Source organism: Anopheles funestus, chromosome 3RL, assembly GCF_943734845.2.
Source record: "Anopheles funestus chromosome 3RL, idAnoFuneDA-416_04, whole genome shotgun sequence".
Taxonomy (NCBI): domain Eukaryota; kingdom Metazoa; phylum Arthropoda; class Insecta; order Diptera; family Culicidae; genus Anopheles; species Anopheles funestus.
The window spans coordinates 24,251,075-24,268,932 of record NC_064599.1 but is presented as its reverse complement, the minus strand read 5'-3'; the positions used below and the strand labels follow the sequence as shown (position 1 = coordinate 24,268,932).

The 17,858-nt window shown below is 40.0% G+C and overlaps 1 protein-coding gene and 2 long non-coding RNA genes across 5 annotated transcripts in view; 1 reads left to right on the top strand and 2 right to left on the bottom strand.

The window, feature by feature from the left end:
• The window catches only part of LOC125772037 (bifunctional heparan sulfate N-deacetylase/N-sulfotransferase), a 670,071-nt gene that overhangs the window by 526,547 nt on the left and 125,666 nt on the right, over nt 1-17,858 (top strand). The window lies entirely within an intron of this gene.
• LOC125772077 (uncharacterized) lies at nt 3,953-7,587 on the bottom strand. Its single transcript, XR_007419440.1, has 2 exons — nt 5,768-7,587; nt 3,953-5,670 (listed from the first exon to the last, which is right to left on the bottom strand). It is a non-coding gene; the product is annotated as an uncharacterized LOC125772077 (long non-coding RNA).
• Nucleotides 7,885-13,148, bottom strand: LOC125772079 (uncharacterized). The gene is made up of 2 exons (XR_007419442.1): nt 10,256-13,148; nt 7,885-10,162 (listed from the first exon to the last, which is right to left on the bottom strand). It is a non-coding gene; the product is annotated as an uncharacterized LOC125772079 (long non-coding RNA).

The window sequence follows — 17,858 nt, the reverse complement described above, 5'->3', positions numbered from 1 at the left end:
TTTTGAGCCATTTGAATGTTTTGTTTTTATTTTCTTCAGTCTTCGTCAATTTTCAATTTTCAGCTGAATATGAAATATAACCTTTCAACTGTAGTGTTATTTCGAGGGTGGAAACATAATTTGCGTTGCAAAGTGATCGATATGATTGAATTATACACAGCAGCATTCATAATTTTATGCATAGTCTTTGTTTAGCCATCTTTTCAACGCTTGGTGAAATGTTGAATAGAGAATTGAATTATAATTATGCAATTCCGTTGCTACGAAGCTATGAATAAATAAGTTAGCGAACAATGCCGGGGTACAAAAAGTGTTTCACAGTTCATCATAATCGAAAGTATTCGAAGTGCTTCAAATTTTTAATAAACAAAATTTGGTTTTGCTGAAGAAACATTTGTGAAGAAATGATTCAAATTTGTTGCCTTGCTTTTGTAAGTATTTTAAGAAAGTTGTTGCTTGCTGATAGAATTTACAAGCGGACGAGTACTTTGGTCCAATTCTGGGCATATCGAAAACCATTCCTCGTCTACTTTACAGGCGATTGTTTAGGCAATCCTTCTACCCTTGGCCGTAACTCCACGATCATCCTTTCCATAAATCTGGTCGAAAAATAAATCCAAGAATTCGTCCGAACAATTCGTTCGAGCTTCCAAACGCGTTTACTGTGCTCTCGAGCGAGGAGGTAATATTTCGAATATTATGTTAAGGATTTCCGAGTGCGAGTAGCAAGAAAAAATGCGGAAAATATGCTCTAAAATTCCGTTCCCAACGGAACGCCGGTTTTTCTATAGATGGCGCCACACGGCATCGGCGCTCTAAGCTGCGTGATCCATCGTCTCGACATAAATCTTATCGCGAAAAAGTAATTTTACCAAGCGCGCGTTTCCACGCGACCACCATTCCGTGGTTCAACCTTCGCCCCACGTAAGGGCGTCCTGTGGAATGTGTCCATTGTCCGGGAGTTTTTTTTTTACTGTCGTTGCTTTTTCTTTACAGCTGTGAAGATGTAGAGCGTGGTTGAAGGCCCCTTGAGACAGTCTCCAGCAAATCCACGGGTTCTACCCTTGCCCCATGGTGGTTCGTGGCGGACAGATTTCTGAGAGGCCTCCGAGAGGCACGTGGGTGTCTATTTGTAGGTTTCGGGTTTGTGTTCTTAATTTTTCATTATGCTCCTTTCCGTCCGCCGTTGCTCGGTTGTCCACCTCCAGAGCCGAACCCATCGCACGGTTTCGGGCAGAAGTAATGTGACCACAGGGCGAAACCCTGTCGGGATGACAATTTTTCGTTTCGTTCCGTTTGCCGCGGATTGGATCAAGTATTTTTTTATGATTCTTTCCCTTTTGCACGTGGTCGTGCTGCTTTCGGTTTTGTTTGATAACCATCGGTTTGAAAATTCTTACGTGCCTTATGGTACTTCTTCCTTGCGCAAGAGTTTATACTAAATTTTTCTTCGTCGTTTTTTTGTGGTTGTTTTTGAGGGATAGTAATAAAATAACAACACGAAGTAAACAACTTTCCTGCACATTTTTTCTTACTTTTTTTAGGGTTTGTGCGATAGTTACTGAGCGTTCGGTTAGCCACTCAAATGACACTTCTTCAAAGTTCCAGCGCAACATAAAACTTTCTCATAAGAATGAAGCATAAATTCCCCCGCCACCCCCTTGTGTGAGGAGGTGAGGGTGAAACTACAAGAGTGCAAGATAGCTTGCCTTAAATATATTTTTTTCTCGGTTCATCTCACGAACGAAAAAAGCTATGCTAGCCGGCGCCAAACTAACACCACCTAGTGTGAGGCTAAACCACCGACCAGAGTATGGGCACGTACCACCGTACCAAAGGGTGTAAAAGCCATCCTTCTGCATAAGCAAACACACACACGCGCGCACGCCATCGGTCGGGTCATAAGGTTGTCTCGGTTGTCGAGAACAATGATGAAAATGATATAAAGCGAGCACGAAAAGATGTTTCCTTTTGAAACTGTTATGGACAAAATATGATACGAAAACAACGACGTTCTGGAAACGAACAGTGGAACCCGGGGAAGGGAGAAAGAACATGACTTGCACTCATTATGAGTTCGTTTGTTTTTGTTTCCGTCGCAGATGGAGACACTTTATTCGGGTTCCGAGCGGGGTGGGTGGGTGCGAGACATGTTTCATTCCACCACTCGAAGGTGTGCTATATTTACTCCACCATCTGCAAACCCCTGCAGTATCCGTGTGTAGCATATTTTCGGTACCACACGGGATACGATTCTTTTGTATTATTAATTGTCTCAAATTGCATTGTTGTTTTTATGCCGTGTCCGGCCACGGGATTATGTGTCTGGAGCGAACGTGTGATCAGAACAGTCCGGTTGTGATTCCAACCTTTTGCCGACGCTTTTATCACCATGTGCTGTAGCATACTTTTGTCAGATTGTAAGCGGTGTGCATGGAACAAGGTTTTTTTTCAAATTGATGGAGCCGTACCGAAGCGGGGTTTATGCATTGAACCGGATTTTAATTGTGTGAGCGTAGGTGGACATGTTGCATGTGTTCACCAAATTGCATCGTACAATGTAATTTGTTAAAATTCGTGCTGCGAGTAAAAAATGAAGCATGCTGTTTGTTTTTACACAAGAACGTACGCAACACAGAAAAATATTTATTCTTTTTTTCAACAGACAACATTATTATTATTATGAACCAGTATTACTATTATGATTTTTCGTAGTTTTAATTATGCTGGGTTTTCGTCATATTTTCAATTAGACTTTTTAAATTACTTTAAATTAAATGGAAGTAAATAAAACATTTCAATGAGTGAATTTCGATATTTTAAATTTATGTTAGTTTATTTTTTTAATTGTCAATGTAACATAATATAGCGACGATGATATAGCAAAAATATTGATAGAAATAGTGAATATTATGTTAAACATTAACATTTTATTTCAACTATTTTGTACCCCTTTAGAATGTTATGTATTTTATGTGGTTATTTAAAATGTATTATACCATGCAGGGGTTAAGATTAAACTAGCAGAGTTTTAGTCTCTTTTTACTAAAATTTTTTGAAGTTGAGCTAGAATCTGAATATGCACATTTACAATACTTTTAGTGTGTGTGTACGTCGAGAATGTTTCAATGAAATCTAGATGAGGATTCTAGATTTTTTTTTTGCTTCTGTTAAACGGACAGGCCGTATCAACACATATTTTTACCACGCAGCCAGATAGTCAGTCCTTGCTACGGGAGAACGGTCCGGATGGGATTTGATACCCGATCCTGTCGTGTGAACCGGCGCCGTTTATCACATACACCTCCGGCTGGCCTCGGAGGAATCTAGATTCACATCAACACATTCAAATTCAATATGAAAAGAAAGCATAAATTGCTTCATCTTTGATCGTGATACCCGAAAATCTGTGAAAATGTTTAGAAATCAATTAAGAATATTTATTTATTTTTATTTTATTATATAGTTTCCGACACTTTTTTTTTTTCGTACAGATCGTTCTTGTTTCCGACACATTGATAAATCTCAAGCATTGAAATTGCATTGTTAGAATGATAAAATTGATGATTTAGAATCATATTGTGTGGATGATTACGATTTTTCTATATGTAAAAGATTTATAACGCTTTTTATGTACTCTTTAACATAAAATCTTTCCTCTCTAACAAAATAATTTTTAAATTGATTATCTAGTTTTCGACACATTGATTACACTATTCGTTACGTTTGCTTAAACCCTTTACGACACACGAGGGAAATTTATCGCTTTCTCATACCTTCGACCCCGAATTAGTAGTATTCATCCCGCTTCATCCGTCTGCCCGGTACTTTTTTTTATTGCTTTCCCTTCTTTACATTCCATTTTCGATGGGCGCGTGGGCAGACGCGGGATCCCATTGATTAGCAGCCATGCGTGTTCCCGGTGCCGTCTTCAGTTCCTGGGAAATGCACTCCCCCTGGGTCATCCAGGTGGATTACTTCGTTTAATCCACTCGCCCCGGGTTGGTCCCTGTTGATCGCACGAAGAAAAGCACAAGAGTCCCGTGCCGTCTTCGTCGGACGTACAAAATGCCAATAAAACGAAGAAAAAGAATCACAGAGTCCCGCCAACGGGAAACGCAAGAGAAAATAAACTTCCCCCACAGCAGAGCGCATACATCAACGAGGCGTAAGATAAATGTAAGCATCGTTCCCGATATGCCGGGAAATGGGGCCGGTGAGGAGGCAGCGGAGCCGAAAACATGAGTGGCAATCATCGGGCATAATATACAAATTTCTTCGTTATAAGTCTCGACCATCGGTTGGTTGCGAGATTGCGACGGGAAACAAAAAAAAACCCCCAAAATAAAAACAAAAACAACAACAAAAAATGCAAGGCGTCGACAATGTCGATCCATGGCACACTGTCGGTCGGGTTTTAACCCGACCCAACTCATTTTCATTTTTGGTTTTACTGCGTGCTTCTTCGTGCGGCTGATGCTCAGAAGGAAGCTATAGCCGGCTAAATCTCGCGGGAGCAACAGAATCTTCTCGGGTCTTCTTGGCTTTCGTAAAACGCATCGTTTCCGTCCGGCACAATGTATTCCTGTGTGTTGTGTGTTCCTCTTGATCGCACGATGATGGAAGACGATTGTATCGGCGAGCTGTCGTACGCGTACCTTCCCGCTGCGTTATGCTTCCTTTAGTTCGTACCTTTACCTTTTTTTGTTTAGTTTGTGACGTTATTCAAAATCGATTGGTGGTAATTTATGTGTCGTACTGTTTTGGGTTCTTTACCAATCTACCTTTGCTCTTCTTTGCCGTAGCAAAAACGGGCTGGTGGGAATATGAATGGAAACCCCCGAACGAAGCCAAACCGCACGAGATGGATCTCATTTCCTTTTTTCCGCGCTGAAACCTTATGTGTGCGTGTTCGTTCGCGTAGGTGTAAATTGAAATTGTGGGAGATATATTTATGAGTGTAGCTGTACTAGTACTTATGGGTGCAAAGGTAAAACGAGGAATCTCATACAGGTCTATTGGATTGGTTTCGCTCTTTGGATGGACGGTTTTTTTTATGAGAAAGCTAAAAAGAAGAAAAAAATGCACAACAAATCATACAACCAGCAGGGGTGGGACGATTTGCATCGCCTGTTCCCAATCAGAGGGCGACAACTGAGATATGAAAACCATTGAAATGCTCAATATTATTACCCACTTGGCAAAAGTCGTACGACATCGAGGCTTATTAGCCGGCTTATTAAAGGCTTACTAGCAACTTAGTAAGCCTCGTTCGTGGATCGTTCGCGGGGGTGGGGGAATCGGGTATAGGGGGCGGGGCGCATGTACGCTTGCATACGAGCATGCAAGCTTGCAAGCATGGAAGCTCCCAAGCTTATTTATAATAAGCCGGGAAGCCAAAAAATTAGCTTTATTTTGTCCCGTTCTTTCCTTCGCTTTTTTTTTCTTTCTCGCTTTCCCTTTCTTTCCTATTGCTGCATTCGGGACACCCTCGTCCCGAACACACCACGACCGTGAACGAAATAATTACCAGGAAATACATACGATCCCTTTTTTTATTGCACCTCTGCTCATCATGCGCAAGCGGTCGCTGGACGAACAGGTAAAAAAAACTGCCGGCGTTCTGCGAAGCGGACGGTGGGATGGGGTTCCTATGTTCGGCAGAGGTTTCTGTAAATATATAGAAGAAAAAAAAAACGGAGAGATATGAGAAATCTTTACCCTTTGTTTTTTTTATTTAACTCATTTCGAGTGTTAAAATGCGTACCTCTCAAGACGGCGAGTATTCAGCACTCTCTCCGATGTGATATGTCCTGCCATCCTGCGATTTAACTCCGGCTTCACCCTTTCCGCTTCACGGCCAAACTCTTTCCATCAGCTGATCGACTCGATGGGATTCACTACGCACAAAACACATGGATTAGAATTAATTCACTAATCACAATCATTAGTTTTCACATTACTTACCGGAGCAAAGAATCACTTCACAAAACACGATAACGCTTGCGCACACACCTCCGCCTCCAGCAAAGGCCAAACTCATATGAATACGCCAAAGACAGGGCAAAAGCAATTTTGCAGTGAAAGAAAGGAGACAGCGAAAAACAATATAGTGCCGCACTCCTCGACAGGCTTCGAAGTGTGGAACCAAAATTGACTAACACTTCGAGTATGGGACCGTTCAGGTGTGGGGTGGGTTGGTGACGCAGGTTGCGGTGAGGGTTTACATAGAATATAGGAGCGTGTGTGAGTGAGGTAGGGTGGTGGAGTGAGAGTTTGTCGTACGATCGCTCGAAAGTGAGGGTCAGGGGTAGCGAGAATGAAGAAATTTCCCCCCTCTCATGCGATTTCTGCCAAGTGGGTACGCTTTGGGGCGTTTTTGCGGCTCTGTGGAAAGAACAGTGCACAACTACCCACTGAGAGTTTACAGCATTCGGCGGTTTATGTTAAAGCAGTACAATTTATATTCCGCATATCTTTCGATATTCTGAATTACGAAGAAAAAAAAAACGGACAAAAATGAACAATTAATTTTCCATCGGTTGAGCTCGAGAGAATGATATAAAAAACCACGACTCAGGGATCCGGCGAGTGCACGGTGCACAAATCTTCATTTGTGTGGCCGGAATCGAAATTAAGCAATACATTCATTACCGTGAAAGGGGGAAACAGTACATGGTCACGAAATTAAAATGTACACCGCGGGGCACTCTGGAAGTAATGAAAACCGTCAACCGATCTCGATTACAATCCGTTTTCATTTGCTGCAACATTTTATGGTTCTCTTTTTGTTTTGTTCACGATCGTTTTATTTATATTGCAACGATTGAAGATGCATCTGTTTCGAATTCTTTGCATATAGCTTGAAACGATTGCTTAATATTCGTTCTGTTAAGTTTTTGAGGAGCGATGAAAACAAATTCTAAAATAATTTATCACCACATCTTTCCATTTAGGACGATCGTTGGTGATTAATTTAAATTAGCGCTGTGTCACCAACTGTGTTTGTGAGTGTTTTTTCTCATTCTTGACTGTTGTTGTTTTAGTACCATGTGTCACATAATTGAAATATCGGTTTCAAGCGCCACCAGAACGGTGGTGGTGTATATTTTAAGTCATCTCACGGTATTGATACGGTGCCACAAATCCTGGATGGTGCGAGAGATGACAGAAACGATAAAAATAGACGAATCTGGGAGGATTTTTGCTAAAATTACAAATTTGCATTCGATCGACGTGTTTTTGGAACAATCGAGTGAAATGCAGTTTATGTTTGCACCTGTTGTAAGTGAGATTTATATTATTTTTTGGATAATTAGGGGGTTTAGTCGGGAAGGTTCTGAATGATCTCAGTTTTCATTTTTCCGTTTAATGAATTAAATATTATGCTTTTTACATGATTTTTAGAAAAATCAGGAAAAAAGGAAAACATTAACATAAACTTTCATTTGTTCTTTTTTCGACTTTTGCGTAAATTTGTTTCGATAAACAATAATACTTTGTTACACAAAAAATTTTAACATATTTCTTTATATTTTGTGCTATAAAATTATTCCGCTGTCAAATTCTAAAATCCGCATGTCTCTCGGCACCTTAACTTCTTTTAAAATATTCTTAAAAAAATAAAAAAAAAATCTGATCACTCGGATGAACGCCTTGTAAAAACTATTTTTTTGTATTTTTTTCTTCATTTTTTTTATTTACTCAGAAATGAGTATACCTTCAAATTAACACGCTGGACATCCAGTATATGAGAAAGTTTGGGTTTCATAAAAATTCCAAACTTGATCTAGCTTTCGAGCTTTTTTTGGGTGTATTTAGCTTTTCTTCTAGGGTGATTTAAACCAAAAAATAAACCAAAACAGCTCACTTATAATCACGTGAATAACTATGTTAAAAAAAACTTCATCGTTTACATTAATTTTAATATTGCAATTTTGTTTAAATCATCAGCAAATTTTAATGAAGCAAGAATGTGAAATGCAACAAACAAAATGAACTGTACCACATTGTCTCATTTCCATGCTTAACAAACATTTCTTTGACATGTAAAAGTAATATTCATTTTTGGGAAAAAAAAACAAAACCGTTAGGAGTAAAATGTGCAAACCAACAAAGTGCCGAATGTGAAGCCTTTTCTTTGCTGTTGAAAGTTGATCCAATATCCATTTAAAATGCAATATCGATGAACATGCAATGAAATTGAATATCTTACTCCCATACCATATCTGCCCATTCCAGCGTTTTGAATACGTACAAATTCCTCATCGCATTCCGTTAACACTTTTCATTGTTCCGGATAATGCAGAACCATGTTTTATGCTTCTTCTTTTTTGTCCCAAGTAATTTTCGTGCTAACTGTCAAAATGCGAGCCTTGCCCCATGCACTGGATAACGTGTATTACAACTGACACAATGTCTACCGGAGCGTATCATTAAAATGCAATTTTCCCAATGCTTCCGTAAAAAAGACACGTGCCCACAGTGTTGTTCCGTTCGCGCTTCGATGCTGCGGATCGTATCGTATCGTGCGTTATTGTGTCCTCACAACAATGGGGAACTACCACGCGGCTAACAAAAGCATAACCTTATGCACTTCGGCTGCAAATATGTTTCGCGAGAATCTGCGGTGTACTCGGAAGTCAGTGAATTATTACAGTTTTTTCCAGGGTCCTTTTATGGTGCTTCATTTTCCTGTAGTTGTGTCCGGTGAAGTCCTCGCATCGATCGTGGTGCGTGTAAAATTAAGCATCACAGATGCACCATCATTTGTGACCTCATTCGCTAGCGCTCAGCCGGATTATGATAAATATTAATTAATTTTACCACCAGCACACCTACACCAGGATCGGTGATGTGATGAATATTTCTTTCCCTGGTAGATGAGGTCACCAAGTTTCGTCCTCGTAAGAGACCACACGCAGCTTACTGTTGTGCTGCACCGTTAGTATTGCGCGAATTGTGGCCTTGCTTAATCCCAAATTTTTGGACCCACGGCATCGGGTGGTAAAAATCATTACCAATGACACGAAACAATTCCGCGTTCTTTTTTGGAGGAAGAATCCAACGAAAAGTGAAGAATACTCTTGGTTTTCTGATGCACTTGTTTTCCGCGTCGGTGCATCCTTTTTTGGACGGGTCTCATTTGTCAAATGATTGGAAAATTCTGTAAGCGAGAGGCACTACGATGGGAAAGCGAAACATGGTTGGAAAAGTGAAAACAATATCGTAACTTAATTAAGAATCAATTCGTGCTGGTGTACAACGAGTACTGTACAACGCAGCCAGCGGACTGAAGAAGCGTAATTAATTTTAAAACTCATTTTTATTGCACATTTCATCCTGAACGATCTGCGTGAAGGACAGTGCTTGAAGGTAGTGGAATAAAATATTATTGGATAATAAGAGTTGGCTTTTGATATACTCCTGCAGGTATTGCATATTAAACCCTTTGTCTCCTGTTGTCAAAAAACCGGAATAACTTTAGTATCTTAACTAAAAAGGTTAGTATTCAGGTATTCATGAACGAAAAGCATTTTCCTGATTACTTTGAACAATGCAATCAGATAAAATTAAAAAAAAGAATTCAAATCAAATCAACAGCATCATAAGACAATGGAAATGGAAAATGATGCTCTTTATGTAACTATACTCCCTTTGCCTTTCCAATTTATGCTTCCGGTTCGAAATTATGCAGTCCAGCCGTGAGCGAACCATTGCGAAATTAAATTATTGCCGCCATTTACGATTTACGTCGTCATTTGTCAATTGGTTCTAATGCAATCAGCAAATTGTGCAAACGGGAGACGTGAGTAGTTGTTGAGAAGGTTCATAATAGCTTTATTCTGAGGAGTTGCTTAAGGGCTAATAGACTGGGAATTACTTTGCCGATAGGCAGATGTTTGAAAATGTATTCTAACTTCTTGGTGAATAATTTTGATCCTAGTTTTAAGAAGGGTTTTAATAATTCTAGAACAAACTTTTGTATAGATATATTTTAAATATTCTTTTTTTCTTCTCTCAGCTTTACACATCGTCCAAGCTTAGAGTAATTCGTGAGCATCCGATTAACAATATCTAATTGCAGTTCGACTCACAGCTCTAAATACGAAGCCATGCGGATTGCCTGCCTTTCGGCGCAAAACTGTTGAAACCAGCACATCTACAAAGATTTCTCTAAATTCACATCAATGTCCAAAGTTCCTTGGACGAAGGTTTTCAAATGAACTCTTCCACACAGCCATGCGTCACTCACCTGTATACTTGTACGTCGTTAAAACTTTACCCAACAAGCGCGGGAAAAGATAAACAATTTCGTGGTTTTGTGTTGAAATTGTAAAATTGAAAGTGAACCCGTGGCGTGGCTTTCGGTGCCAACTCACACTCAAACCTCATTGCACGGGACACGGGAATCTAACGAACCAGACCTGGTAATTTCACGTGAATGCGGAGCACATCTTTCACATTTCGGTATATCCGTTGCTCTCGACGCTCGATGGGAAGGTGCCACGCGCGAGAAATCCTTAATTACGTGCCACTCCTCTCGCCCGCATGTTTCCTGCTGCTTGATCTTGTAGGAGGGATATCTTATTAAAACTTTTCCCGCCGCGTATCCACGAGGTGGTTGTTTGAGATTTTCAATGGTGGGTTTTTTTTCGTTGTTGCTTTGTTTCGGTTTTATTTTGTTGAGAGACCCAAACAAAGGACACCAAAGGTTCGGTGGAGAAGATGCCCTGAATGAAGATCTTGCGCGTAGGTCGAAAGGTTGCGTTTTCTTTTTCGAATCTCTTGAGGACGAATGCAGCAAAGGTTTGCTGTGATGGTTTCACGGTTGTGCTGTTTGTTCTTTTTCATCTGTTTCTGTGGTGTTTGAATGGCATGCTGGTACGGTTTAATGTACTCCTTTTTCAGGTATGCGAAAACGTGTGCGGAACATCCCAATCTAAACCTACCGAGGCGTGTAATGATGGGGCTAAGGGTAAGCCATCGTTCTAGAGGGTTTAATTAAAATTAAAGCCATACCATTCTGCTGGCCGTGTTTGTTGCTGAGCCGTGCTTCCTAATCTCGGTAAAGTTTGTGATCCTCCCGTGTGGAGATGCTTGATGCCGTCACCGGTAATGGTCATGTCCACGGATTGTTTGCCTAATTTTAGGCGTTATTTTTTTTCTCTCTCGAGCCATTTCCGTATCCCATTTGTTCTGCAAAAAATGAGACTATTTTGCCTGCCATCGTTTAGTGGTATATTTTATTTCCATCCGTTTGGATTTCGGTTGATCGCTATCGGGCAAAATTTTCCAATAAAATCTCCCGTTGGCCGGAATTGTTGGTGTGTTGTGCTTTCGGGAAAGCTTTTGCTTTGGTTTTCAAATAATATCGTCTATTTTCAATGTTGGAATCCAACATTTTGGCCCCGGGACACACACACTTAGAGACGTGCCCGCTGTGTCGTTTGAGTTTAAGGTTCCGTTGCGAATGGTTAGATGTGGGTGGTGTGATCAAGGTAAATTTATGGCCGTAAAGAAAAAGGAACGTCTATCTTCGGTTCGCCTTACGGGGAATTGCCTGGGGGATCATTAACGTAACCAAGATAACGACACCAGCTAACACGCCGCCGTGTTTTTCCGAGCTTTAATCTTGATGAGACCTTTTGCGGAAAAGCGCGGGTCGTGCGTATACAGGGTGCTGCCGCTACGAAGAACGCCCAACTGAAGAGCAATTCATTAGAATAATTAACACTTTTGACCGACCCGGGGATACGGCACGGAGCGTGAGGGATACGCAAAGGGGATGGGATTGTGTACTCATCCGAGACCTCGAGCTTTTCGTCGGATAAACCCTTCCGCGAATCAATGTAATGATTGAGAAATTAAAATTAATTGCCAAATTGAACCGTCAGGAAGTGTAATAGAGGACTATGTTATCGTTTTTTTGTTTTTCACCCACTTCGAATCCGATGTTTACAGGTATCGTTTTTGAAAGGGAAAACCTTATCTATTAGTTGCAGTAATGCACAACTAAAAAAGGTTTGGCTTCAGTCCGTTGCAATCCATTCTCGTTGTACGTTGAACGGTACATTGATTGTCTCGTCTCGTTTGTTCGGCGAATTCCCGTTTTTTGAGATTCTTCTTTTTTTTGCAAAGAAGGATTGAAGGATGCTGATCCTCTCTGATTTTAGAAGGAAAACAATAGCTTTCAAGCTATGAATTATGCATGAACATTGATCGAACTCGAGTACTACGTTGTACCTGAGAAAAGTTTGCCGATGTGAAAATTAATTCCAAATCTGCATGAGCAAAATTTATGCGATGTGATTTTTTGGACTGCTTTGTACAAAGTGGTGGGAACGAGGGCAGAATCGGTTGAAAAAGGTAAGCTGATGAGATGCACATTAATGCAGAGACACGAGTTTTTGTACCTCACCTATACCGTTGTAGAGTGTTTTACTTTGCGTCAGATTTTATAAATTGTTTTGTCAAAATTTTCTTCAACCATTTCCGCGTTAATTAAATCTTCAACCTTCAGTTGTATATAAAAAAATGTTGGAAACACTGGCAGGAAGCATACAAGATTATGTTTTTTTTTTATTTTTATGATACTCGATCACGGTTGTTCACGAGCGTTCATTATGATGATCGTATAACGTGTGGCAGCTGTAGTAATAAAAGGAACGTTCCTTTTGGTTTAGTGAAGTGTACCTTCTTGTCTTACGCTCTGCCTTGCTTCCAGCGAGGAAGGAGTAGGTAGGACGAAAGTGAATGGGTTCAAAAAATTAGTACAGCAACAGTATATTTATGACGCAGAGACGTACCATATCGGGCGGCAACCATAAGCCCACCGTAAACTCCACCGAGAATTCCGGTTACGGATCTGCAGCCATTTTTTATGATGCCCCTACTGGGACCGGACGAAATGCTCCACGCGTCCCTATTTTAGGCACGCGGCTAAAGTGAAAAGCTTCCATTCGTTTTATCGCCCATTGAGCACTGCGTCCTTTTTTTAGTTCTTTCTTCCATAACCTTTGAAATTGAACGATGTTTTTTTTGTATTTTTTTGGTGCAAAAAGTGACGAAGAAAAACGATTCACTTCGTAAGCAGTGTGAGACTTGAACAAAGTGGATCGAAAATGGAAGACAAGAAGAGGGTGCACAGTGTACAGTGTATATTATTATTATTAGGAAAAAGTATAAAAAACAAACTCCCATAGAACATGAATGGTGACGGTCCGTGAAGGGATGTTTGTGTGGAGTGTCATTTTTGCCTTCCACTCAAAAGGGGTTCTCCATCGCTTTACGCGCGTGTTTCGTAAAATAAAATTCCCGCGCACAGTTCCGATCGCCTTCAGGGATGGCAGATCGGTCAGATAAGCGTATCGTAATTAAGATTTATAAAGTGTCGGCCACTAGCCCTGCCTGTGGAATATCATCCTTTTTAGCTACTGTTTCCTTACAAAAACCCTTTGCAGTAGACCGTGAAAATAATAATAAAAATTAAGCGTCTTCAGTTTGAAAGGATCCGTGCCATGGATGGGAAGATTGAAGGGAACTGTTCACTTATTTGCTGTAAAAGTTAAAGAACTAAGAGAAGAAAGAAAATACTGTTCCTTTATACTGTTCCTGTTTCCTATTCTTATACTGTTTCCTTTATTCGTACGAAAAAGCTTTCATTCATTAAAATGAGCTTTATTGCCACTCAATTGCTTCAATAACGAGACACATATTTTTGATTGCATTAATCAATGCGAGTGTTTGTCGGAAAATCGGTTCTCATATAGCAAAAAAAAGGCACAATGAAACATTTTACGAGTAATTGGATTCACTTCGATTGAATAAATACGCCTTTACGAAACCAATATTCAATTCTATGTTTGTGCTTTTTTTTGCTCTTTGCGTAAATTCATTCCGTCAACGATGTTGTGACGGTTTATTGGACATGAGTGAATGTAATGGAGAAAGAGCAATTTCATTATATGAGTGGTTCGATGGACATCTACTCAATAACCCTTGAAGCAGTAAACGTTTAGTGGTTAGGTCTAGTCACTACACTCAGCTTCGAATCCTGGTCACGGCACTGTTTTTGTATGACTTTTGGAGAGAGATACTTGTACTGACGTGCATCCTCTACATTCTGTCTTGGATGATGTATAATTTTATTCATCAATTTCATTATTGTTTTATAATATTAACTCACAGGGATTACGATAATGATGCTTAGTTCAAACGGGACATATACTCAGAAATCCAATCGGCATATCCAACCCGAACTAAATTTAAAAAAATATTATCGCAGAAATTAAAACTAAGATCATTTCATTAGTTGTTGGTTACAATTTATTTCGATACTTATATCAAAATGTTAGTAAAATAAAATGAAACATAACAAATAGTGTTGGAAAGTGCGATACTGTGCGAAACACCCAACAAAGTACAAAAAGTGCACACTTCGCACATCTCGCACATTCGCACACATCCCGTCTGGGTAGTGTGTGAAACTTCTCTACTTGTTCCAGATGTTCCTCAACGCAATATGCTACGTCCTATATTATTTGTACTTTTTGGGAACTCAGTGCCAGTGTCTTTCGCCAAAAGCATCTCCAAGTTTTCTGGGGTTTGTCAAATCTCTTTTACCGTGTCCAAATAAGTACCAGATAATTTCCTTCTCTAGTTCTTTTAATTATTTGTTATATAACTATATAACTTTTTTTACCGATTAACCCGGCAGAATGTATAAAAGAACTGGATGTTTTTATCGATTCGAGACGTTATCCGTTCATATTGAGAGCCAGGTCTCGAGAAGACCACTAATATCAATTAATGTTGTTTGCCGGTGGTGTAAGTGATAAACGGCACCGGTTTTAAGCGACAGGGCTGGAGATCAAATCCCATCCAGACCGTCCTGGACGTAGGACGTCCAGCTACGTGGTAAAAGTAACTCTACTATTAGCAGGAAAGGAAATTACACAAATATATTATTCTTCATATTTTAAGCTGAGTTAACTATTATATTAATTTGTTAAACACAAATACAAAATGTAATATTAATAAAGTTAAGTTAATCCATGCTTCATACATTGTTATCCAATGTACAGATAAAGCACAAAAGCTCAAGCTGCAGCATTGCGTCATCTAAACACACTGTTATGATCTGAAGGAATTGGACACAAATTTGGAAGTCATCTTAACCTTTTCTTTACCGTTTGAAATTTTGTAATACCTTTATCTATGTTTTTTGTTTGACTTGTGAAAATTTCAAACAACTGCTTAACATGGTAAAGAAAATTCATTTCCCGCTATAAAATTTATGCTATACACGTCGAAATCGGCAAAGATATGAGTTGTTCCACGCTCAAGGAAAGTTAAAAGTACTCTTAAACGGTGTACCGCTTAATAGGATTATGCTATACTTTTCACAGCATCCTGTGCGTGTACGTTCACCAGGACGGGTCAGTCCGATTGCAAAGAAAAACGACACTTTTCTTTGTGGTTTCATTGTGCCTCTACACCCTTTAATTGTTGGTGTCGTTTCGACGTTACCAACCACGGAAATGGTGAGAACCAAATCAGACAAATACACACAAAAACCAATGCAAGCAAAAACAAAACCAACCACATACAACACAAAAAAAAACCCCAGAAGTAAAACAACTTAGCACGGCAAGCTGAAAACAAGTGAACAGCAGAAGGGGAAAAGAAAAGCACTGTCGCCAGTCTTTGTGTTAAGTTCGTTTGTGCAGAAGTACGCTAATAGTTTCCCTTATCTATACACCGGGCAGCACGGCCAAAAAGAAAGAGCACACGGACCCTTAATACTAAACCCTAGTGGTGAAATGTTTTGCCGACCGTTCTATTTAGACGCAGCTGCTGCTTCTGCTCCGCCACTTGACCGTGCACTTCAACCAGATCTAGACACCATTTGCATAGGCGATTAAATGCTGTCCAACTGAACGCTGGGGAGGCGGGTGGTCTGTAGAATTTTTCAACCCCAACCAAAAATATCTATCTCCGGTAGTGAACTTTCCTTTAGTGAAAAACTGTTGTGAAGAAGAAAACAAAAAAAAAACAACAAAACAGCAAGTGAACTATGAAATGGTAATAGGATAGCCAAAGTTCCCAAAAATAAATTTATTTCCATTTGTGTGTTTATATTTAGTTAACCTATTTTCACGCTTCACTTCCCGGTTGCTTTCATTGTTGGTACGCTGCACGCGGTCGGAATAAGCTTTTCTTATCGCTACTAAACCATGTGGTAGGTAAAGGAATGAAGCGAGCATTTCTATCCATTGTGGTACATTTGTTTCGTTTCACGTTCGTGTGTATTTTTTTTCTCTTTTGGTTTTGCTTCACCTTCGCCTCTACACCACTTAACAGGCGAACACGTGACACGATACAAACCAAGGTACATAAACTGTTTTTATTTATTTACACTTTTTTTGTAAATTCTCATGTTATTTGCATGCACCGGGTCGTATGCTCCTCGAGGTAAATGGTGCCCGATCGTTTCGATGCAATCCAACGCCGTATAAATCAAACCGAGGGATGGTGTTACGAAAAAAAAAATAAATCACCTTGAGTGTTGGGATCATAGTGGCGTGAATGAAAAATAGAGCTTAATCACGATCTTTAGCAGGAAGCAAGCTGTTGATTGCCTAACTTTTGACGGGTGCCGGGTAGAGAACATGCAAAGAAACAAAAAAAAAAAACAAAAAAAACCTGTCCAAAAGTGTAGCATTTTTAGTCAAACCAAAAATTAAACATGAAAAACAGAATGAGGGCGGTGTTGTAAAGTTTTACTCCAACGCTACCGGCTGTTGGTACTTTTTCCAACGAGAATGGTAAAGATTTTCCTGGAACAAAACCACACAACGGTAAGGAACGAGAATCAACACGGGTTTATAAGAAGCTGCTACTGCGATAAGATTCTTTGAGAGCGCTTTTAATAAAGGCCGAGCTAAGCTCCGGCCCGGGTATCGACATTCCCAGATCACCAGAGTTTCCAGTTTAATCCTTTTGAGCGGATGCCCTTAGAAGCAACAGGAAGGAGTTGTAACAAAATCTTCATTGGTATGTGTGTGTGTGTATATCCTTCATCAATCGAACATACTTTTCATTCAATTCACTGCCGGGGAAATGCATTTTCCTGTTTGGTTAGGGGAAGCTTAAGGTAGTTTTTATGTTCTCCCTTACCTCACCAACTTACCGCTAAAGTAATTGTAAGTTGTACAAATCAGAAAACCTTCTTAAGCAGTAGTGAGAATCTCTTCCATGTCTGAGAAGTAAGGGGTTTCCAGTACGGAGTGTGGTCCATTGCTGACCAACAGCATCATCAAGGGGTTTTTGAAACAAAACCGAAGAGAACGTGCCAGAAAGAGCAATGCCGGTAGAATGACTTGTTGGAACCGTTCGCCAGGCATCCCTGGAAAGCGTAATACATCAACTTCTCTTATGTTGGTTGGATCTTGGGGAACGTTTTCAGCTGCACCTTTCGTTCGTTTCGTCCGACACAAATACACAGGGTAAGGTGTCGAAAGGAGAAACGATGCTCTTTACGCTTCTGCTCAACATGGTAGAATTGTGTGAAATTGAAGTTGGAACCGTTACCGGTTGGTGAGGTGCATTGTACGTAAGGAGATGGAAGTGCTGATGAGAGATCAATTTACTTCAATTAATTATTGCTGCTCATTTGTCATTATTAGTACGATTCGGGCGGGAAGGGGAATCAGCAATTATTGGTTGATTATGGAAGCTGACACTCGGGGAGAAGCTTTGAAAGCTGATGTAAATCTGCCGGCCGGTTGGTTTTGGAGGATGATGCTGCAACATTAGCTTTGCTTTGTTATTAATGAATTACAACATGGTTATTG